Raw genomic sequence first — 25,287 nt, forward strand, 5'->3', positions numbered from 1 at the left:
AAAGATAAGGCATTTGTTTAATTTACCGTTAATGAAACCACCTGGGATGGTGCCCAGAGGGCCTGCAACTCCTATTTCAGGTGATGGGAAAAGAGATTCAGGTTTGGTGGAACCGGACATGAAACTCGTGGGGGCGAGGTGTGGGACTTGAGATTACCCTGTCTTTTTTCATCAAGGACTTACCCCTCCTGTCTTAATTGTCATCAGCAGCAGAGGTGCAGAAACAGGGCCAGAGGGCCATAGATGGAATATTTCTGGCCGGATCCAAAGCAGGCAGGCCTGGAACATTTGCAAGAGAGTTTGTTTTTAGGAAATTTCCAGTCCAATTATGCCCTCCCCAGAGACCTGCAGAGTTCAGGGAGCATTCAGATAAGCGTCCACAATTTTGGGAACTTCATGAAAAATAGAACTAGTGGTTTTCTGAGGCTTGGCCTTCCCTGGCTAAAAGAGTTCTTTCAGGGTGAGGCAGTCTAGCCTGGTGGTCTCAGGATGGAGGTTAGAATCAGGAGATTCTGAATGTTTTGATTGCAGCTTCCTTTCTGGCTTAATGGGTGGCCTGAGGAATGGAATTAGAGCCAACCACTGGGTTTGAAACGAAGGGACAAATAATAATCAATCTCACTTTCTTTTTGAGTTGATTAATTGGCCTGATGCAGGGGGCTAAAAGGGTAATTACTTTTCAGCCTGAAGAGCACACGTGGGATTAATGGGCAAGTCATTTGAGATATGCTCAAATTCTCCTGAGCAAAATCCTGCCTGCCCCATTCACCTGAACAGTTACCTCAACTCCCAGAAGCAGTGTGGGTTCTTCCTAGCCTCTGTTCAGTTGCACTTCTGCGTTGGGAGGGTAATTTTAGACACATCAGCATGGTACCTATTATTGGTTTCAGTAATTAACTAATAGTCATCCATTTCAGAGAATACCATACTGAAGGCAGGCACACAGGTCGGGCAAGTTTTGACAGGGTAGAGAATTGGATTTTATATTGGAAGAAACGAAAAAGAGAGCTCTACCTCAGAGAGACAGCAAAACACGTTTATTGAACGCTTCCTCTTTGCCTTCCATTCCCTGTCCCCATTGCCAAGGAGTGGATCCTGACTCTTGGTGACCCTACAGGACAGAGTAACCTGCTCCCGTGTGTTCCCAAGGCTGTAAATCTTTACAGAGACAGACTGCCACTACTTTCCCCTGTGGAGCTGCTGATGGGTTGGAACTGCCTTCCACTACAGGTAGTCCCTGACTTACGATGTATTTGAGTTACAAGGAACCACAATTATGACCGTCCAATTTTTTTTGTACATCTTATCATTAGTAATATGCACTTCATACAATGTCACAGGGAATAATTTGCTGATGTTATCATTCCCAGATGTCCACTCGCAGATGTTTATATGTAATGTTTCCAACCCCCAAAGACAAATAAAGACCAGATTTATAAAAATACTCTCACAAAAGGCAATAATAATGAAAACTTAAAAAAAAGTCTTCAACTTATATCAGAACTGACTTACAAAGGAGTTGTTGTAAGTCGGGGGACTACCCGTACTTTCTTTAATACATAACTTCCTGTCTCTACTCCATGGGTAAGTACACAATTTTGATGATTTCAGTTGCAAGTAATAAAAATCTAAGTCAATCTATTTTAACAGCCAGTGGAATTTATTGCCTTGTGCAACTGAGAAGTTCATGGGTATTTGGGGTGTGAGGTTTGATCATAGAGTCACCTCCATTTCTTGGTAAATCTCTACAGCTTGCCTTCTCTGCCTGTTCACTTTGTCTACTGGCTGGTTTCCTTTATGGTGGCAAAATGGCTGCAGAATCTCAGAATTCACATCCAGGAACGGTACTATCCAGAATCTGGAAAAAAAAAAAAAAAAAAAATTCCCCATCCTCATTCAACCTCCTGGGCTTCATTCTGATTGGATCAATACCCCATCCCTGAGCCAATCACTGTGGAAAGATAGACGAGGTTGTGCTGATTGACCTGGGCTAATTAAGACTTGATTTGGAACTAAACCTGACTTTAATCCCATCTTCACCCCATGGCTGTTACCCAGTGGGGGAGAATTATCATGGGTGCTGCGAGAGCAACAAAAAGTGCCCTTTACAATAGGAATTATGATCCCCTTTATAAAGGTGAATAGATAGTGTGTGTATGTGTTGACTGATTCATTCAAGATTTCATAACCAGTCTGTGTTGAAGCCAAGATTTTAACCCCCACTGGGGTGAAATGATACCAAAGATCTCTCCATAAAAAAGTGATCTTTCAAAATGCAAATCTGATCACATTACTCCTATGAACCAACATTCATGGACAACTCATATGATCTTCAGGAGAAAACCCAAATGCTTTGGCCAAACTTTCAAGTGCCTTTGTGTCCTGATCTCTATCTATCTTCCCAAGCTTATCTCAGACCACATAGTAAACTACCTCACAATTCCTATGTATCTTTCTAGAGTTCATTTACATGCTTACACCTCTGACACCCTTCTACATACGGTATTATTGTTGCAATTCATCAGTTTTCAAGTTATGTGACAATGGCTCATTTGTCCATAGATGGAATAGAATCAAGGTCAAAAACAAGCCTAGCACCTCGTCTGGCTTGAGGACTCTTCTCTTCCTTTCCCTGTCCACCATTCATCACCTTCAAAACATAAAAGTAATACTAATATTGACAGTATTATTAAATAATAAGATGACTACCCATTGCCTTCGAGTCTATTTCTGACCCATAGCAACCATATAGGACAGAGTAGGACTGCCCCATAGGGTCTCCAAGCCTGTAAATCTTTAGGGAAGCAGACTGCCACATCTTTCTCCTGTGCAGCAGCTGCTGGGTTTGAACTGTTAACCTTTCAGTTAGCAGCCAAGCATTTAATCACTGTGCCAGCAGGACTCCTGTTACTGCTAATTATGGAAATGTATTTATGTAGTGTTGTGGATTGAATTGGGTCTTCCCAAATTATGTGTTGAAGCCCTATCCCCTATACCTGTGAATGACTTCTTTTGAAAACAGAGTTTTGGCAATGTTATCAGTTCACAGGAAGTCATACTGGAGTAGGATGGGTTCTAATCCTTGAGTAGTGTCCTTATAAAAGAGAAGAGACACAGACAGAGACAGAAACAGAAGGACAACCATAGGAAGACCCATCTACAAGCCAAGCAAAGCCAAAAAACTGCTGGGGCTACTAGAAGCTGTAAGAGACAAGGCAGTGAACAGAGCATGGCCCTGCCAATGCCCTGAATTTAGACTTCTAGTCTTCAGAACTGTGAAACAATGAATTCCTGTTTTGGAAAGCCACCTACCCACTTAGAGCAGCTCTAGGAACCTAAGACATACAGCAATCTACAACTTACAACACACTCTCACACACATTATCCTTCCGAGGTTACTTTTGCTTGTCCTGCCTCCACTTTCCTCCCTCCTTCTCTCCCTCCTTCTTCTCTCCCTCCTTCTTCCCTCCCTCCTTCTCTCCCTCCCTCCCTCCTTCCTTCCATCACTTTCTTTCTTCCTTCTTTCCTGCCTCCCTCTCTTCCTTTCTTCCATGTTTTCTCCCAGAAAGCATTTTGGCTTCCTTAAAGGGTCCTTAAGTAATGTAAAAGGGTAGATGAATTTAAAAAAAACTGGAAAAGAAACAAGTATGGTGACAAAATGAAATCAATAGCAAGGCCAGCCAGGATGCCCTTACTTATGTACTCTGGACAGACTCAAGACTTGGCTTTAGTTTTCTAGCAGCCAAAGTGAAAAGAGAAATATTTTTAGATACATAGTTCATAGCTTCGATGACATAAATAATGACCAGTTGTTTAGAAGGCTCACGACTATTCTTGGTACTACTTTCAGACAAGCCTTTCTCTCTGGAGTTCTCATACTTGGGTACACTGTCTGCTCAAGGCAACCTCCTGACAGAGGGGGCAAGGCAAGCATTGGGCTATTTCCTCCAGGACTTCTAATGTGAGCTGAGAGCTGATAGCCATTCTTCTCGGGAGAACAGAACAAATGGTTTAATTTAGCTACCCTCTCTCCTCTGATCCGGCTTGATCTGAGGATAAATATGAAGCCCTCATGGTGCAGTGGTTAAGCATTCAGCTACTAACCAAAAGGTCGACAGTTTGAATCCTCCAGCTGCTCCTTGGAAACCCTATGGAACAATCTCACTCTGCCCTATAGGGTCGCTATTAGTCAGAACTAACTTGACAGCAATGGGTTTGTTTTTTGGTTTTGGTAAAGATAGATACAATTTTGAATTTTGGAATAGTTGGATGAATTGTGCATTCTGTAAGCATTCCACCACAGGTTTTGTTTAAGGTTAAGTGGCAATGAGTTCAAGGTACTGTTACCTGGTAGATCAGAAAAGTTTATTTCTGGAGTCTAGATTTTCCAACCAAAAATCTTGGAATCTTTCCAATAAAAAAAAAAAAAAGAAAGGTAAAATATGTTGAAGGATCATGATAAGGCCTGTTTCTGCAGTCTGTATTCCCATTTCTTCCTAATATGCTTTTAAGTCCTATAATAGGGGAAGTATTAAGGATCACCCTCATATCCTGAAGCATAACTGGAATTTTGCCTGAGAAATGAACACAGAATACAGGACATTTTACATCGTGTAGTGCCTCAGAGCTTCATGAACTATTTCCTAACCATTATGGGTGTTTCAAGAATTGATTTGGTGTTCTTACAGTTTTTGCAGCTTACTAGTGTTTCTAAGTAAGCATAACTTTCCAACAATATAAAAGAAGAGACCTCACCGAAGTCCTTTTGGGTTGGGACAAGGGTTTCAAACTCGTTGGAACTGGTTCTGTCATGGCTGATGAAAAAAAAACAGAAAAGACCTGAATTTTTAAAATTTGGGTGATCAGGAACCACAATCAGAACAGGAACAATTATGGGTCAAAGCCCTGGAATTGGAGACCCGGAAGAGGCATAGTGAGCCCTTTCAGGAGCCTGAGGTATGAGACTGCATTATTGCCAGGATTGAGGAGAGCAACACACATTCAAAATGTCATGGTTGGCTACCATCTTTGAGTGAGCCGCTGCTGTTTCTGACTCTGCACAAAATTCTAAGGGCAAGAAATTTGGTTGCTACGCAATCCAGTGCTGCCCTTGTTTTCTAAGAGGGAGATTGAGTTTCTATCAGGGCTTTGATCCAAATTTGGGTCTGTTCCAGAGTCACTTCCTTGGCCATGATTGAATGGAGAAGAATCGGTTTGAAGTGCTGGTTCAGGGTGGTCCTTCAAACCCGTTATATTCAAGCTTATCAGCAGATCTTTGGCACGATGGATTATGACTACTCCTTGGCAATGTAGCCTCTGAAAAGGCCCTGGCTTTTGGAGCCAATGCTGGCTTGGTAACACTGTAATCCTCACTAGGTCAGGATGTCCTCCTCAATAGGATGAAGCAACCTAAACACAGATGTTTCAGTGCGAGGCACTGTGAAGCACTGGCAGAAGCCCCACAAAGACATACAGCCTTGCTTGTCCAAGGACAGCTTTGTCAGACCCCCAGTCAACATTGACTTCAACACACAGAAAATAGATCCCCGCCAGCCCCTTAAGAGGTATTTACAAGTGATGGTTTAGTATTTGTTATCTGTGGGCAGTTCCAAACTCATACCCTACCTAACTCCCATCTCTTTCTTGTCTTCAGAAGCTGTGGGAATCAGCAAATGCCACGCCTCCGTAGAACCCCATGCATTCAAGGCCTAGCTGGTGTTCTGTGACTTAGTGCAGGGGTAAGAACTTGTACTCTGGGAACCAGACTGCCAGCAGTTTGTACAGTGAATGACTCCCTGAGCTGATGACTTACCAGGCTGTGCCCCAGTGCTCCCATTTATAACACTGAAGATAATAGCTTTATAGGGTTGTGGAGAGGATTAAATAAGTTGATATATAAAACCTGTTTATAACAGTACCTGGTAGAGAGTGTTAAGAGTTTTCCGTTATTAAAAGCTGTGTTCTTGAACTCCTACAAAGAATCTGACAAAGTTTACATAGTATATCAGAAATGGCTTTGAGTGGCAGCCTGCTCTGTGATGGATCTCAAATCAGGTACAATTTTAGGGGGCCACACAACATTAAGCTCATTAAACAAAGGGGAAATATGTTTGTTTCCTGTAAAGAAGAAAATTTGTTAGAAGAGAAAGGATGAAAGCACGTAATTACTGAGCCCTTACCGTATACTAGTCCCTGGATGGTACAAACGGTTAACATGCTTGACTGCTAACCAGAAGGTTGGCAGTTTGAGTCTACACAGAGGTTCCTCAGATCAGCCTTGGTGATCTAATTCTAAAAAAAATCAGCCGTAAAGAAACGCTATGAAGCACAGTTCTACTCTGACACGCATGGGGTTGCCATGAGCTGGAGTCAACTCGATGGTAATGGTTATTTATTTTATTTTTTGGTACCATGTACTAAGTGCTGGACATACACAACCATCTATAATCTTTCTGGCCCCCTATAAAGCAGGCACTGTTATACCTATCACTATAAGGAAGCTATCTTTCTCCACAGAAACCAATTACTATGCTGGGCCTAAGAGTTTTCACACTCATTTCACCATAGGTAGGATAGCCAGTAAAATACGGGATGCCCAGCTAAATCTGAATTTCAGATAAAGAACAAATAACTTGTCTTGTATAAGTATGTACCAGTTGCTGCATAGGACATACTTATACTAACAAGTTATTCACTGTTATCTGAAATTCAGATTTAACTGGGCATCCTGTATTTTTATTTGCTACACCTGGTACCTAACCGGAACCCTGGTGGTGCAGTGGTTAAAGAGCTAGGCTGCTAACCAAAAGGTCAGCAGTTCAAATCCACAAGCCACTCCTTAGAAACCCTATGGGACAGTTCTATTTTGTCCTATAGCAAAAAAAAAAAAAAAAAATTTTTTTTTCTTTTTTATTGCTATGAGTTGGAATTGACTTTATGGGAACGAGTTTCAGGTACCTAACTACATGGAAGTACCTGTCTTCTGGGTGCCAAGCACCGGGCATGTTGAAGCCAGCAAGAGGTAAGCCACAGGGAGGGATGATTATACAGCCATTTATACACCTTTCTGCCACCTGGTGTGATCTTGCACCTAGCATTGTGATTGCCAACATCACTTGTGGAGTTGGGGCATTATGTCACATTGCAGAGTATTTTTCACATAATTATCTTCACCTGTGCTGCTAAAATTCTCCAATGATTTAAAAAAAAAAAAAAAAAAAAACTATAGGTAAGGCTATTTAAAAAAAACCAAAAAACCCAAAATATCACTAAAGCAATAAGAAGCCATTTGATGTAATGAACAGTGCTTTGGATTTAGGCATATGTAAAATTCAAGTTCAGGGTCTCCCAGTGGCTCTCTCTCTACAAGCCTCAGTTTGATCATCTGTAAATGTAATGTTTTCCCCACAAAGTAGTGGGGGACTGAATAAGAACATCTGTGCAAGCATGCAGCTCAGCACAGCACACGTGAGTGCCCAATAAGTGCCTGAGCCCAGCCTTCCACCATTTAACAATAGGTAATAAGTATAAAGACATTAAATTCTTCACATTGATCACCATCTCCAGAGAAAAGCCAGTTTCCAGTGTTTCCGAGAGTGAGACCTACGTTGGTAAGCAGCAATTGGGAAATGGTATCATCGACCAAGCCAGCTGGGCAGAAATTCACCAGTGGGAGGAGATGATGGGGGCAGGGGTGAGGGCAGTCTCAAGAGCAGGCTCACCTTCCAACAGGTGTAATTTGTCATGTCCGTGAGAGTTCGTCTATGGAGAAAGCAAGGGAGCTGGTGAATAGGATTTTTATCCAGATGTCTAAAGAAGGTAGATATGAAAAATATACCCTAAAACCTGGTCCCAAGAGAGTGTTGAGACTCAGGCTACATCTTTAAGATTTAAAAAATGGGAGGGTCATGTTCTGGCCAAACTGGAGAGTGGATGGCCCAGAATTTCCCGTGTGCATTGTTGACAAAACGCATATTCGTACCAATCAAGAAATGGCCTGGTGAGGGGAATTTGCATGAAATGGCAAGTAATGTCCAATGGCCTCCCAACCGTACCCTTCAGTGGAGCCACCTTGCCAGTCCTGGACTGTGCAAGCAAGAAGAAAATCTGCTTTGGTTAAGCTAGAGCTTCTTTATCCAGAACCAATCCATATGGTACATCCCCCCTTGGCAGAGCCACGTTCCTTTTCCACGACTAGGAGCACTGCCGAACAAACATCAGCCTGTGCCCTCTTTTACCTGAGGGTGGCATGAAGGAAATGAATCTGAACTTCAGTTTAACTCCTCCCTGTAGATGGTTCAAAGGCTAACTTCCATTTCCCTACCCTAGCCAGGTTTTGTAGCCTCTCCAACATAATATGAAATTTGCTTGTGAAATAAAGACAAACATGGGCTTGACAGAAATAGCATAAATAATCAATCTTCTGTATATTTATATAGATGCCAGGTGCAGCTTGGGGAAGATTGCTTCAGACTTTATTTCTTCACTTTTCCAAGAAATTCTGATAGATGTAGTGGGACAGTTTGACATCATCTGGGAGTATTTCTCATCTATATCTTGAAAAATAATCAACCCTGAACCAGACCTGGTTAATGTGGAGGGAAAAAGGAATGGAAATCTAAGAACAACCATCTTTGTCATAAGTAATAATTGACAGTTTTAAATCTTCATTTGATCAATTTTCCAAACAAAGCTCATAACATGTGTATATTACATTACAGTTCTCTGATAGTCTCGTACAAGAAGCCTGAAACATATCACAGGACAGGCTTATTGGTTGAGGTTTCTAGCCTCAGTATGTAATCCCCAGACACCCAAATAACTTGGGACCCATTCAAGTATGCTCAGCAGAGCCTGAGAAATCCCAGCGTCCACAGAGAATGGAGTGTATTACAATGTTTGTTGAATACACATCTTCACAGCAATATGGTATTCCACTTATTAATTCTGTTTGCTGCAGATGGCTTCATTATGTGTATTTAATTTTAGTGCTTAAGTAAACATACACTAACAGTGTGTGAGAAATACTCAAGATATCCTTAAACAAAAAGCAAAGACTGTGTAATGGCATAGGAGAGCCTGCTGGGAAGAAATCTATTCTGAAACGGTTTGGGGAAAATCTCTCTCTTCAAAGGCCTTGAGCTGGTGCATCTCCTTATTTGTGATGAGGTGGAGAGTCTGAGCAGGAGAAAGAGGCTAGTCAATGAGACAGTAATTTGCTATAGCAGTTACAGTGATCCTATTTTTTCACACAATGGTTGCCGCATGTTGACTGTGCAGATGTCCAAACACATGGGAGCACTTCGCTTTCCTTAAGATAAATGAAGGTTTTCACTTTGTTTGGTAAACGTATCAAGATTTATCGCTTAGTCATGTGCCGTACATTAGGGTGTTTATAAAACATGGCTTTCTACACTCTGGTTACTTAGCCCTGCGATTTCAACAACACAGCAGTGGTAAAACCCATGTTTCCTGGGTTCAGATTTGCCCAAGTTGCAGAATGGACTGTGCACAGCAGCTTAGTGGTCAAGAATAAGAGGACAAGACATCTCCATCTATGTACATGGCAGCCAGAAGAGCATCCCTGTGCTCCTTGTCTCTGTGTCCAAGAAAATGGGGGCCAGGTATAACGACCTTGTTTGATAAACTTGAATGAAAGAGACCTTGGTAGCTGGATCTCCTAGCTTTTCAGAGTAGACTGACTGTGGTGACTACTTCCAAAATGGAACAGAATTGAACTTTCTCTGGTGAAATGTACAGATGAAATTCAGAGGTATGTTCTGAGGAGACCATGAAAGCAAGCCAAAGACAAGGCCAGATATAGTATACGTGTTAATCTGCGATATGCATCTGAGGACAAAAGAAGACATTTCAGAGGGAGACAAATTATGCTTTTCGTTCAATGGCAAGCCAACGCTTGTCTGGTAAAACAGAACTCATACTGTTTGGAGAACCTCGTACTATGCCACAAACTAAGCTAAATCGGGTTTCAGTGACTTCTCCAAAACATGCTCACTCCACAAAAAAACTATGCTTTTTAAAACACATCCATTAACAGCAGGCTTTCTGTGCTCTCGGCTACCTTAGGAAGTGTGGGGTTAAGAAATGAGAGAATGGTCTGAAAATCTCTCTGGATCTGGGATGCATTTATTCTCTGCATTGTCCCATGAACGCATAATTTCACAGAAATGGAAAAAGACTTTTTTTTTTTTTATATATGGAAAGAAAGAGAAGTTCTGTCGAATGGGAAAGAATACAGTTATGTATTGTTTCATGATAGATTTCAGTAAGAAAAATCTTATTTTCCTCAACTAGATCATAAACCTGTAAGAGTAAAGGCTAATCCTTTTGATTATTTTTACCTTCTTAACATAGTGCTGGATGCATATTTGATAATTCCTAGTATTCCTTGGTAGAATAAGCATGTTTATTTTGTTAAACATTGTATGCCCATTACTTAGTACCATTAAAAACTCATTGTTGGAAGAAAGGCCTGGCAAACTACTTCCAAAAATTAAGCAATGAAAACTTTATGGATCACAGCAGAACATTGTCTAACTTGCTTGCTTCAGACCTGTCATCAGGAGGGATCAATCTCTAGAGCAGGACATCATGCTTGGTGAAGTAGAGGGCCAACGAGGGCAAGGGAAGCCCGTGGTGAGATGGATTGGCACAGTAGCCACAATGAAGGACTTGAACTTAAGGACAATCCAGAGAATAACGCATGACCAGGCAACATTTTCATTCTGTTGTACACAGGTTACCATGAGTCGAAGTCAACTCAATGACAATTAACAACACCATTACCAAAAGAAAGATGAGTGGATTTACACAGAAAAACAATAAAAATCCGCTCCAAGTACTTCACACGTTGCAGGTTCACAGCCTCCTTTCCTCAGATGGTTGGAATACGACCACGGGCAGACGCTTACCAGCTAGGTGAGCCATGTAGCTCGGTTCACAATTTCTCAAAGTGCGATCACCTTCTGGATCACTTGGGATGCTTGCTAAAAATTTAGATTCTTGGCCTCACCCCAGATCTACTTCATCAGAAACTCCAGAGCAAGGGTCACAATTTTAAAAGAAGCTCTCAGAAGGTTTCATGGACATAAAAGATTGAGAGCCACTGAAATGTAAATCCTGAGCTGTATGTATAACTGTGAAAAGCTTGGAGAAATCATGTTAGATCAACTTACCTTTATATTCACTTCAAGAAAATTAAACAACAAACTCCAATATGTCTCCTAAAAAATAAAGCAAAAAAACAGCTGTGGTCAAGCCAACTGCAATTCCTGGTAACATTACATGTGTCAGGTTAGAGCTGTTCTCCAGAAGGTTTTCAGAAGCAGATGGCCAGGACTTTTTCCTGAGGAACCTCTGGGTAGACTCCAGCCTCCAATCTTTCAGTTAGCAGCCAAGCGTGTTAACCATTTGCACCACTCAGGGACTCCTTACTTAGTACAGCATCCGAAATAAGGCAGGAAACCAATATACAGGCAGTCCCTGGGCAGAACCCGCAGTTATGAACCAACCCACCTAAAGAGATGTACATCAAAATGTTATAATTATTACTACTATATGATTATGTTAAAGATGTTTTAGTGTATCTGGATGTGTTTCTTCAATGTTTTTTATGCATGGAAAGGTATACTATATACTAAGACAAACATTTGACTAAAAAAAAAAACCGATATTAAATACGAATAGTACTTTTCCGACTTAGGTCCAAATTCGACTTAAAGACAGACTTAGGAACAGAACTCATTTGTAGTCTGCGGACTGGCTGTGTTTGTTAAATGAATGCATGGGTGAGTGATTGAAACTCTTTGGGCCAGAACGAAAGAGCTTTGACATGTTGGAACCCATGACGATGGACGCATCTGAACAGTTGTTAGCGTGCCCCAGAAACATCTAGGCCTTTATGCAAAAATACTCTGTTCCTGAGACCAGGATTTCCTATAGACGGCATGGCATGCATCATCTGACAACTCTCTAGCTGTAGATGGAAATGATTCAAGACGATATTTCAGTCTTGGCTACTCAGTTTAGAAAATCAGAAATTCTCACGTGGGCTAAGTGCTAACATAGAACATCAGGTATTACGGCAGCTGCAAGAAGCATTGCACCATCACCTGGGGCCCAGTCTTGAAGACCTGGCTTACCCTATCAATATTCTTTCTCGTTGGTGTAATAGTTACCTGGGAAAGTCTTCGAGTCACCTGGGCACATTTGTAAGCTTCTCCAAAATTTTCAGGAAAATTTTGATAATTGTGTTCTTACCAAAGAGTTGATAAATAGTTCTAGCTTTGAGAGACAGCACCTCCCATTACCTTATATCGTTTTCAACATATTGGTTTTATTTAAGATGTCCATTTGGAAGAATGGGATTCAACAACAAACAAAAAAAGAGAATGATAGAACAAAGTTTAATACAAGGTTGCTAAGGATTTCAGGTAAATTCATCATCATTGATTATTCATCAATATTTGAAAAATATGTTTCTACTACTCAAGTGAGGTTAGTTTTCTGACGTTTGTGCCCCTACGATGTCAGCCTGTAGAAGGAAATATCCTAAGGGTAGGTAGAGGTAGCCATGAGCAATCTCTGGGGATAGACTCCCAAAAGAGAACACCTTTTCCATTACAGGACATTAAAAAAAAAAGTGTGCAGGAGGGCTGGATGAAGCTAAAATGGAAAAGTCAGTTTTTATTATTATCATTTATTTTTAATTCCTTGTCCTGTATCTATTCTCTACTGAGCAATCAATGTTTTGATGTAACACGAGAATTCTTTCCAAAAGCCGATACAGAAATGCTCAACAGATAGGCAAAGACCACTTGAGGCTGAGGCTTATTGTCAGTACCTGCCCCTCTTTCCTGTGGAGCTCTCACAATTCATGCCTGATAATAATGGAACATTCTTACTTGGGAGATATAAATTTGCATTTCCTAAGGTAGATGCTGGCACTTTTTGTAGACTTCTCCTACTATTAAAGACATGAGGAAATGATGAGACACTCCCTGATGCTGGAGAGAAAAAACAATTCTTAGTTCTGTTGGGTTTTCATGTCAGTCTCTTTGTTTACCAAAGCTTTGAGGGAGGATGGGGCGATAGAGACACAGACTGCAGGCATTCCTCTGTGTACACGTCAAGGTAAGTACTCCTCTCTTGTTAACTAAACGGACATCATCAACAAATGAAAGATTTAACTGTTAAAAAGCAAAAACAAAAAACAACAACCAACCAACTAATCAATAAAAAAGTCACTACCGTCCTAACATTACCTTTCTAGACGCTAATAGTTTTCTGTGATGGCATCTATAATACCAATTCAAGAGATTTCCAAGCTTCCTTTATTAAAAGTTCAGAAACTGTTCTACATAAAAATGTTGTAAATGCTTCAATATATTCACTTTTCTATTGTTGGAACTTTGACGCAAGAATCAAAATCCTTGCGTTGTATTTTTTTGCACAATTTGCCTTTTTGTTTCTTTAATTCAAAATAGCCATATAAAATCTCCACGGAAGCCATGAAGATGGCTGTCTTTGGTTTATCTTCTTTTGGGATAGCACACCTTTGTACATACAGTTGGGTGTGGAATGTAGATGGTACAAAAAGCCATTACTATCATCTACCAGACAAAGAATGGAAAGAAATCCGGGCCACATCACAGTACAAAAGCCTGACCTCTCCAACCTCTGAGGCTTGCGACTTAGACAATCATCCAGGCCTGGATCTTTCCTGAGAACCACTGCAGGCAAGCGCTCCAAAAGGCCAGAGATTGTGACTTTTAGAAACAAAGTCTGAGGTCTGAAACCCTAACGGGTCCAACCTGTACAAGGAAAAAAGGTGGAGTGCTTATTCTCAAGGTAACTGAATAAAGGAAAATGTCTGCAGTACAGAACTTAATTCTTTAAAATTTAAAAGCTAATTTTGTGTCTTTTAGTCAATTTCCTGCACAGGAAGGAAGAATTTATTAACTGCCTGCTGGTATTAAATGGAGTGCTAATGGGTAAGTACAACAATTCAACAGGTGCCAAGTAGAAATATAGAGCATTATATCAATATTAATTGTCATGCCTGGCAAATGCATCGGTAGAGTGATAGTTTTTTTTTTTTTTTTTTCCTTTCCATGGAGTTTATTTTGAGAAGCTATCTCACTCCAAATAATAAAATGACTGCCGTTTCCTATTCTGGAAAACAGAATGCTATAATGTCTTAGTTACAAATTCCTCCTATAGAAATGGTATTGGACAATTTTGAATAACACGGACTAGACAAGAGCAATTGTTCAGCTTTTTGAAAAATACTAACCACCAAAGCCGTTGAGGATCTGAGTCAGGCCTAGGGCAATTCACTGATTCAGAGCCCAAGATTCCAACCCCACACCATGAACATGAATGTACATGCACTCACACACACTGTCGGAACAGAGAAGTAATGACTTCTCCGATCACTAACCACTTGCCTTGGAGTCGACTCCAACTCATGGAGACCCCATGGGTGTCAGAGGAGAACTGTGCTCCCTGGGGTTTTCAGTGGTTAATCTTTCTGATGTAGATTGCCAGGTCTTTCTTCTGAGGTGCCTCTACTTATATAAACTACTTAACTTCCTGCTCTCCTTTCTAATGGAAAAAATAAAGACCTCAGGTGGAAAATGCTAGACATTTGGGATAAGGAACAAAGTTTTTATTCTTTTTGGCTGTTCTCCCAAAACTTCTTTGAATATTAGGATTTACTTCAACTTCCCTTTTGAACTGAAAAACCAAACCCATTGCCATGGAGTCTTGTCAGACTCATAGCAACCCTATAGGACACAGCAGAACTGCCCCGTAGGGTTTCTGTAGGCTGTAAATCTTTAGGGAAGCAAACGGACATATTTTTCTCCCACAGAGCAGTTAGCGGGCTCCAACTGTCTATCTTTCAGTTAGCAGTCTAGAACTTGACCACTGTGCTGCCAGGGCTTGGGTTCCATTCGAAAGCTAACCTTTATTTCTTTGCTTATTTTTGATGAACAAGAAAGGAGAGAGAGCATTTATTACAATGAAAAGTCATTGTGAAGTGAACTTGGAATCTCAGGTACGGTCAGAGAGGAGAACGGAGAAATAAGGTATTATGAAAAGTTTAAAATACGGAGAACTTCTGAATATGAATACTAAAGAAGTAAAGGTCTGTCCTCACCAACGTTCACGTTTCCTCCATCAAGGCCACCCTTTTTAGTCTTGGAAAATTGTGATGTGAAGAGGGCAGAAGGGTGCAAAAGTTTTAGGATAGGCTGTGTATCTCTGAAGATCTAAAAGGTCATTTAAGATTCTTCCTCAGAAAACCATGTTGTATAATCATAGACACTAAAAATGGAAAATATTTTAAAAACGTTTTATGGCTCTACATAACAGTTCACAGGAAGTGACACAATTTTGTTAGAGGGCCTTCAGGCAGAATGGAACAGCTGCAATGAACATTTTGTTACAAACATCCCTTTTCTCAAAGATAGAATTATGGGATCTTTAACAGTCTTATGTTTGGAAATATCGCTCTGATTAAGGATGAACCGTAACTCCTGAGAGAAAATTTCACTATGTTATAGTATGGTAAACTAGAATTCTAGAATTCAAGGTTCCTGAATTAAAATGAATAAAAAGAACTTTCTAATCTGTACTAAAGATAGGAAGCCCTAAGTTGAGTTGTAAGTATTATGCTACCTTATTGATTAAAATGTAATTTTAAAAGGAATATTTTGACTGTGTATCCGCCATAATGACATTTTTGGTATATTTCTCCAAACTAATTTTTTTTTTTTTTAATGTTTAAGTGTATTAGTCAAGCTTTGTATAACCTCATAATATTCATAAGGAATGCTAAGTTTCAAATAATGAAAAAGAAAAAAAAAAGAACAACAGATATAGACATGAAAAATAAAACAGTTGGTAGTTCTTAGTTAGCGAAGCTTTTTTTATATAAAACATTTTTAAATTTTGAACTAACTGAAGTGAACAATAGTAAGCTTACAATGGAAATAAATTCCACCAAGTAGGAGGAATTTGAGAAGAAATAGCTGTGAAGTATAAATTACATGCACGCACACAGACATCGTCACACAGATGTAAATAATCTCGCTTCAAATGGACCATGAAGTTTATATTACTTTCCACACCAACAAAATAAAACCAGGAAAAAAAAAGAAACTAACCTTGGTTAAAATAATACTGTGACCTTCTAAAGAAAAACACAAGAGGTAGTAGTTGATAATTTAATGGCTGCCCTGGTCTTGGGTAAACATGTCTCCTCTGGCATTAAGAATATCATGAGCTTCATTTCCTGACGCTGAGAAACCATAGGCTGTAAGGGTGGACCGTTGGCCTTTCACCTGTGAGTGTCTCACAGTGTTATTCGTAAGACATAACATTGTTGCAAGACTTCTACCACATGCCAGAAAAAATACCAGTGTTAGGACCCAATGAGAATTAGGTAAATACATACTATCTTATTTCAGAACACTTTAGTATTTCCATCCACTATTTGGCCTCTTTCAATTTGGGATGAAAAGTTGTGATAAAAAACTGTTTACACCTATTGATCTTTCACAGTGTTCTCATACTTCTTTCTGTAAAATGGTAAATGACTGAACAGTATTTTAAGACCTAAGTCAAGAAACTGAGCACATTAAAATCTTTTTAAAAATTAGAAAGACAATGTGATCGATTGAGAAAAAAGAGAAAATAAAAGGAAGGAAGGAAGCAGGTGAGGAGGGAAAGAGAGGAGGAAGGGAGGAGAAGAAGGGAGGGAGGGAAAGGGAAGAGAGGGGAGGGGAGGGGAAGCAAGGGAGAGAGGAGAGGAGAAGGGAGGAGAAGGGAGAGGAGAGACCTCAAAAATTCAAATTTGTTTCTCATATGAATTTGCATGTGTGGGGGAGATTATCTCCTCACACATATATATATGCACATATGAAATCGTATTACACATGTTGTTTTGTGAATAGGTCATTGTACTTAAGATTGTATCATGGATGAATTTCTGTCATTTAGGATACTTCTAGATATTCTTTTAATACTTGTGTCTTATGATATGGTTATCTTTCCTTCAATCTAGTATTTCTGTAAATCTAAGTTTTTTGAGCTTTTGCTGCTGTAATTACTATTGCAAAGATTATCCTTGAAAATATATCTTCTTATATCCATTGCCGTCTAGTTGATTCCGACTCATAGCGACCCTATAGGATAGAGTAGAACTGCCCCATAGGGCTTCCAAGCAGCAGTTGGTGGATTCGAACTGCCGACCTTTTTGTTAGTAGACAAGCTCTCAACCACTGTGTCACCAGGGCTCCTGTGTCTTACTGGATATTCTCTGATTTTTCCCCCATAGGATAAATTACCAAAAGTAAAATTTCTGGATTAAAGGATATTGCCCTCTGGAAAATCTATCTTACTTTGTACACCACACACAGGTCATCTCAGCCCTACACTAATTTGTACCGATCTGAAAAAGTGAAATTGTGATAAATTATTTTAATTGGTACTTCTTTACCTTTGAATTGGGTCTATTCTCAAGTGTACTGACCAATGTTTTATCAATGTGCTGGTTGTTTTCTTCCTGAATTTTAAGAGCATTTTACTTATTAAGGGTAATATTGTTTGGTGAGCCCTATGCTTTAAATAATATACCCAGGTTTTCATTTGCCTTACATTTGCTTAGGGTGATCTTTTCAATCAAAACTTTTTTTTCCCCCTTCATGTATGGAAATTGTCCAGCTATTGCACCTTTGATGCTTCACTTCAAAAGGAATTAACCTTGCAATAATTGCACCGAAGATTTATTGAAGGCTTACCGTGTGCTGCGAGTTGTGTTAATCAAGCGAAAACGATCATTCATTTATACTTTCTTCTTCACTTCCATTTTAATATCTCTGGAGATTATTTTGGTATACGGCATGAGGGAGCAGCCCAAGTTTAGTTCTGCCCAATGGCTAGCCATTTAGTCCAACAAGGTTTAGTGAATAATGCCATCCTTCCAATTTGACTTTATTACGTGCCTTTTAACAGCAGCGTTCAAAGTAATCAAATGTCATACATGGCATTCTTCTGTGACTATAGTTGATAATATGGTTAATTTAACATTAAAAAAATATATATAGATACATGCTTACTACTTCAGTAAATATTATGGGCCTTAGAGAAGTTCACTGATATCAATTAGAAAGTTAAACCCTGTTTTATAACTTACAGTTGCAACATCAACTCTCTGTTGTATTCAAGTTTGAACTGAAGAATATAAAACGATGCTGAGTAGTGTTTTTACTACACAAATTATAACTAAAACCAGTGTCATAAACCTTATCTTAGTCATTCTACAGGTGAAAATCCTGTACCTTTACGTTGCCTATCCAGGTATTAAAATATACATATAGTACAAATAATACCAGCTTGAATGCAATTTATTTTATGCTTGTGAAAATACTAAAATATTTTATCTCAGATGAAGAATTAGCTCCCTGTCAGGAAGAATTTAAATTAAGATGTGTTGGTTTATAACTTGTCAACATCGCATCTGAAGCCCATTTTTTGAAGCTCTGTAAATCAATGCGCTTAACAGAGTACAATTTTGTTGTGGTTGTTGTATGTGAAAATATTTAGATTTGGACTGGGAGTGTTTCCTAATCTTGCCAAGTAAAAGCAATCACCTAGATATTAAATTCTGAAAAAAAATCAAAGAAAATAAATGCACAGTACAAAAAATAGAACATACAGTGCATTTTCACCCTAAGAATATGAATATGAAAAATAAGTGGTGGGCAGAATCTCTAGAGCGTGCTTCACTCTTCTTTTTTTTTTTAATATAAATATTGAGACAGTGAAAAACTCTTTTTAACCAAATATCTACCCAGAAAAGCCAGCTCTCTTAACAACTCTTAACAATATGTTCAAAATAGAAAATACTTAGAATTTTCCTTTTACCACCTTGCTTTTCTAGGCAGGGAACTATCTAGGTTTATTTTTAGGGGGGAGGATGCAGAAAGGGGTTGGTTTTTTGTTGGTTTTTTGATTGTTTGCTTCATAAGCATTGTCTATAGATATCAGCCTGGTTACCTGTGATGCTTCTGCCCAAGTGTCCTTTGGAAAAGGAAAACAAAAATAGGCACGCCCATGGAAAGGATAACTCTAACATCTATTTTATTCAAAAAGGAAAAGCGATGCTTCCAATTTTCCATCCCCTGTTTTATGAAAGATGGTTCTGGCATATTAGATTAGAAGTATATTAATTTGCAATGTATTCTAATCCAATCACTTTATAAAAGTTTTGTGGACTGCAGTTTCTCTGACACAGAACAGTACCTGAGGTTAAAAGCAAGGGCTTTGGAGCCTGCCCACCTGGCTTCCCATCCCAGTATCGCCACTATCTGTGTGACATCCACCAGTTTCCAGGGAGTCGATCCCTACTCATGGCAGCCCCATGTGTGTCAGAGTAGAGCTGTGGTCCATTAGGTTTTCGGTAGCTGATTTTTCAAAAGTAGATCATCAAGCCTTTCTTTCAAAGCATGTCTGAGTCTACTGGAACCTCTGACCTTTCCATTAGCAGCTGAGCATGGTAACCATTTGCACCACCTAGGGACTCCGTTCTATGACTTTGGGGGAAGTTATTGAACCTCTCTGGACCTCAGTTTCCACAACTGTAAAAGAAGAATAAAAGGGCACTTCCATGACAAAGTTGTTGGGAGACTTGAAACAATATGGACAAGGAGGTGGGGCAGTGTCTGGCATCTCATAGGTATTAAATAAGGTAAGGCTATTACTATTTCCTAACTATAAACTGCACAATGACTTTTAATGCTGGCTTACTTAGTCCTTCACAGTTTTGACATTGACAGCAGTAAAGTAACCAGACTTTGGTGTTTGCTTGGAACAAAAACTAAAACAGTTTTCAGAAAATGACAGAAGATAAGAAGCCACGTCAGGTCATCTGATTTAATGGCACTGACCAAGGGCCCTGTGCTCCTTTTGGCTCACCAAAGCCAGTAAGTCATCATGCCCTTAGATAGCTAAAATAAGGTCCTAAACGTGACTTTAGGGGACACTGTAAAAATGGAAAATTTTTATTGTTTTTTAATTTGGCTTAAAATAAAACTAAAGAAAAATAAAACCAGCAGGCCATATTTTACTCTTATTTAACTAAAAGATTAGCACAGCGGGTAGCTGCATTGCTTCTACTTTTTTTTTTTTTAATTTTCCATTAAGCAAGTTCTTTTAAAACAAATTTGAACTTTTCCCATCCCAATGATTCCCACGGACAGTTGGCAAAGAATCTAGGATAACTTGCAAAACTGGGATTTTTTCCAGGCATGAGTAACTTGTTAAAAAGCCACTATTTCCTTAATGCTAACAGTAAATAGAGTTCACATCCACATAAATCCTTGGTGGCCCATTGGGGAAAGTTTTATATGTATATGTGTGCGTGTGTGTGTGTGTGTGTGTGTGTGTATGGGATCTTTTTATTCATAAAACACTTGGCTTTCAGCATGGTTGTTTATATTTCATTTCTTAAAAATAAATACATACGTTTATGCCAGTTGAGGTTAAAAGGTATCCTTTTTCCAGTGGCCTGCTGGGTGCCGGTGATTTTATGATGGTTGGGTTTAGAATACCTGCTAGAATCCTGAAGACTGTTTCTCTTCTATTTCTTCTAAATTAATAATAATAAGGATACTAGTTAATTACTGTGTAATTAAAATATACTTTTTATGAAATTTAGTTTTACTGGGAGAGCTCAAATAAATATTTTCAAGGCTTACAGGAAATTCTGAATGTCTAACTTTAAATTCAAATAATACTTTTCTTTGAGTATAGGCATGGAGAAAGTGGCTATGGCAATCTTCAGCAGTCACTACCCTGAGTGTTAAAGCTCCTATTTTTCAGCAGGTAATAGTCGTTGTGAAACCCTGGTGCCATAGTGGTTAAGTGCTGCGGCCGCTAACCAAAAGGTCGGTGGCTTGATCCCACCAGGTGCTCCTTGGAAACTCTATGGGGCAGTTCTGCTCTGTCCTATAGGATCACTATGAGTCGGAATGGACTCAATGGCAACAGGTTTAATAGTAATTGGACTTTTCCATATACAAAACTTTTCAAAGGATATGTGCTTTCCAGTTATGATTACGAAGTCTTGTTTTGTAGATGTGTTTAATGAAGCAGGCAGACTGTAAGTGAGATCTTACAAGGTAATATATTGATAAGGGGTGGACCCATGATTCCAACCAATGAGGGGCATTTCTGTGTCTCTACCAGAATTCTCCATAATTCTCTTATTCGGGAGCCTTGGTGGTGCAGTGGTTAAGAGCTACGACTGCTAATCGAAAGGTCGGCAGTTTGAATCCACCAGTAGCTCCTTGGAAACCCTGCGGTGCATATCAACTCTGTCCTATAGGGTCACTATAAGTCGGAATCGACTCCACAGCAACAGCTTTGGTTTGGTTTCTTTATCAGGGAACTTAACAAACAAACTACTCTTGTATTTGCAGTGCTGAACTGGGTATATTTTGATAACAGGCAGTCCCATGAGATATCTCGCATTTCCTGCTTCCGGTCAGATGTTCCACAAGAATAACTTCTCTACATATGTTTTTGCATTTTTGATCACAACCCCAGATGGAATCAGGAAGTTTGGAGGCAGCATGGAAATGGAAAATAATTGAAAGTCACAGCAACCCTTAATTTTCTTTCAAAAATATTTAATTTTCTGGCTGTCCTGAACAAAAACAAAACTCTACCATCTATTTATCTACTTAAGATGATGCTATCACTTCAGTTCCTTATTCAAGATATGTTTTTATTTAAAAGCACAGGGACGTGGTCATACGGGAATAAGAGATTTCCCAAGGTCAGACAACCAGACACAGAAAGCCATGGGGTTGGAATTTTTTTAATTCTTAATTGAGTACTTAATTGAAGCAGTATTAGGCAATATTACTAGCCTTAATTATTTCCCATGCCAGTAAGATACTGTACCACATTATAATTTCTCTGATGAAAGTGTTTAAACAGAGGAGGAGAACAGAAATAAACAACTCAGGCTTCTCAAAAGGCTTAAAGATGAATTTTAAAGATTGTTTTGTTAAGCCATCTTTAAAAAACCTACTCAGCTCTCTGAGCTTCACTTCGCTTATCTACCAAGTGGTATAATGATAGCTTTGTGTAAGAGTGTCTAATTAGGGTTAATTTAAACTGTGAATGAAGTGCTTAGATGGTGTCTGAACCCTAAAATACGCTAAAAAGTGAGCACTCCTTTTCAGATCCTCTTTCCTTTTCTATGACTCCCCTCAGAATATGGGCCTGACAGTTCTTAACAAGCTGGGATTTTCAGAGACACAACCACATCCATCAATAACACCCTTCACTCCAGCTAAGACCGATTCTATTGGCTCATAAAATTCAGACAGAAACAGAAATAAGCAGAAGTCAGAATTTTCTGCTAATTTCTACAACCACTATTTACGTTATTGTTTTATTAAATTGAGGCAAACAGCTTAAGTAAAATCAATAATAATCCATATATTCATTTCCAAATCCTGATCCATTCCCCAACTGGAGAAAAGGCATAGCAGTCATTACAATTCAGGCAGGCTGAACGAGGACACCTCAGCAGTCCACGGTCCTCTCTCATTCTGGATCTTTCCTGTGCACCATTTGAAACCTCAGGAAGAGAGCTGATTTCTATTGTTTGTTTTGTTTTTGTATTTTTTTTTTCCCCTATGATATCCTTTTTGATGAAAATTCCTTTTTTTATTTTTTAATCTGGAACAGATAGAAAGAAAACCACTTGAGCATCAGGCTCTTTGCATACCTTATCTCATTTAACTCTCATATAGCCCAGTCACAGAAGTATTACCCTACCCTACTCTCTGCTGTTGAGTTGACTCAGACTCACAGCGACTGATTAGGACAGAGTAGAACTGCCCTATAGAGTTTCCAAGGCTGTAATCTTTACCAAAGCAGACTGCCACGTCTTTCTCCCACAGAGCAGCTGGTGGGTTCGAACTGCAGACCTTTCGGTTAGCAGCTGAGCTCTTAACCACTGTGCCACCAAGACTTCTTGACAGAGCTATTACTGTCCCCTTTTACAGCTGAAGAGAGACTCCTCAGGTGGTGCAAACAGTTAATGCGCTCAATGGCTAAGCAAAAAGTCGAAGATTTGAGCTCACCTAGAGGTGCCTCGGGAGAAAGGCCTGGAGATCTACTTCATAAGAATCAGACATTGAAAACCCTATGGAGCACAGTTCTACTCTGACACACACAGGGTTGCTGTGACTTGCCAACTTGACAGTAACTGGGTTTTTTTTGGCCAGATGAGAAAATGGAGATTAGTGGAGGTTAAGCAATTGGGTGAATAAAATTCATGGATAATATATGGACAGGCTAAGATTCCGATCCCACCATTTTTATCTCCAAAGACTCTAATCTTTACTCTGAATTCCCTGCACCCTGTTTCTGTTAGTGGATGGGATGCTGGGCACCTGGTGCCGTGGCTAAGAGCTCTGCTGCTAACCAAAAGGCTGGCAGTTAGAATCCACCAACCCTTCCTTGGAAATCCTATGGGGCAGTCCTACTCCACCCTATAGGGTCCATATGAGTTATAATTAACTAGATGGCAATGGGTTTTTGGTAAATCAGAATTAATAGAGCAGAGTTCTTAAAGAGTAACCTCTACCCCGCCTCAGGGCAAGCACACTTAGGCATGTGGTTTAAAAATGCAGTTTGAATGAACTGTTAATCAATGTTAACTTTCTAGTGTGAAAAAAAACAATATTGGTGACAATGTAGGAGAACATCGTTTCTCTTGGAGATGCCTGTTGAAGTGTTCAGATGTGCAGGGCGTCAGTATCTGTGGCTTACTTTCAAATGATTCAGTAAAATGTTAATAACTGATGAATCCAGGTGGAGACATATGAAGTGTTCATTGTTCTTTCTCTTTTCCCAAAGGCTAGACAATTTTTCAAAATAAAAGTGTGTGCATGGCTTGCTTTTGTGGATTTCTGATACCAGAGTGTCCCAGCCCCCCACGTGTGACCCAGAGAATCAACTTACCCATCTCCTGACTTTCCTTCGTCTTCATTTGTAGTCAATGTGACAATAACAGCTTTAAAATTCTAATTTATAGTAGACAGCCAAGGCAAGCAGATGATCCATGGATCGTGATTTGAGTTCCAGTGTTAGTATGAATTGCAAACCAAAATGTCTCGTAGGGTTTGGGGGTTCCTTGAGCGATAGTGAGATAATAAGTGCGGTCCATCAGTCCTATTGAAAATGTAGTTCCACTGGAGCTTGAGGTTGTTCATTTAGTCTTGCTGCTTGTCATTCTTGTCATTAACAGCCATCAAGCCACTTTCGACTCATGGTGATCTCATGTACCTACTAACATTACGGATCTTACTAAATTCTGAATGTTAGTTAACTAGAAGCCTTCATCTATCCCTGGAGCTTATGAATGAAAATGACTTATAAATGAAGGTGAAACCATGAACTAAAATAAATTGAGTACCTACTATGTATCAGCTGCTGTGCAAGATTTTCATACTTTATTCTCCCAACAATCCTGTGAGGGAAGTATGTACAATACCCCTTCTATTGTGGTTGAGATTCCGAGTTTCAGTAAAAGTTAGTAAGTGACGAATTCAAACTGAAGCTGTTGAGGTCCAAAAACATGCACTGAGTGTCTTCTGTGTGTCATGCCCATGGTTCTTGCTAAAAAGGAGCTTGTTGATCTAGTGAAGAAGAAACTATGCTTTTTGAAGGAAGGGAGGAAGATAGATGGAAGGAGCGTGCTAACTTGGTACCAACTATTCACCAAGAATTTACTTTTTTGTTATGTTTAGCTCTAGCTCATCAGGATATGGTTACAGAAGTAGATGTCGTGGCCACAAGACATTCATCATCTGGTTGGGCAAAGACACCAATGTTAAGGCTATGAGGATTGAGAGGCAATGGCACTGGGCTGAGAGCCTGGGTACTCTGAATGAGGTAGTGTTACATGCATAAACAGTGCCACACCTTTGTAGTTCTCTGTATGCCTTATAGCCCCCTTTCAACATGTCCTACACACAGCTCAAAGGGAGCAAACTAAGCAGGCAGCTATGCCAGGGATATATGATCAATAGTGCATGCTCCATTTCTATGGAGGGTATACTTTTGTTCAGAGCTCAGATGTGCACGGCAGACTTAGGCAGGTAAAAAGAGTGGACTAAAGTTCTTATCTTGAAGATGTGGATGGTGACATGGGAAGTGGAGGGCAAAGCTGGGCAGGAA

Source organism: Loxodonta africana, chromosome 13 (assembly GCF_030014295.1).
Source record: "Loxodonta africana isolate mLoxAfr1 chromosome 13, mLoxAfr1.hap2, whole genome shotgun sequence".
Lineage (NCBI taxonomy): Eukaryota > Metazoa > Chordata > Mammalia > Proboscidea > Elephantidae > Loxodonta > Loxodonta africana.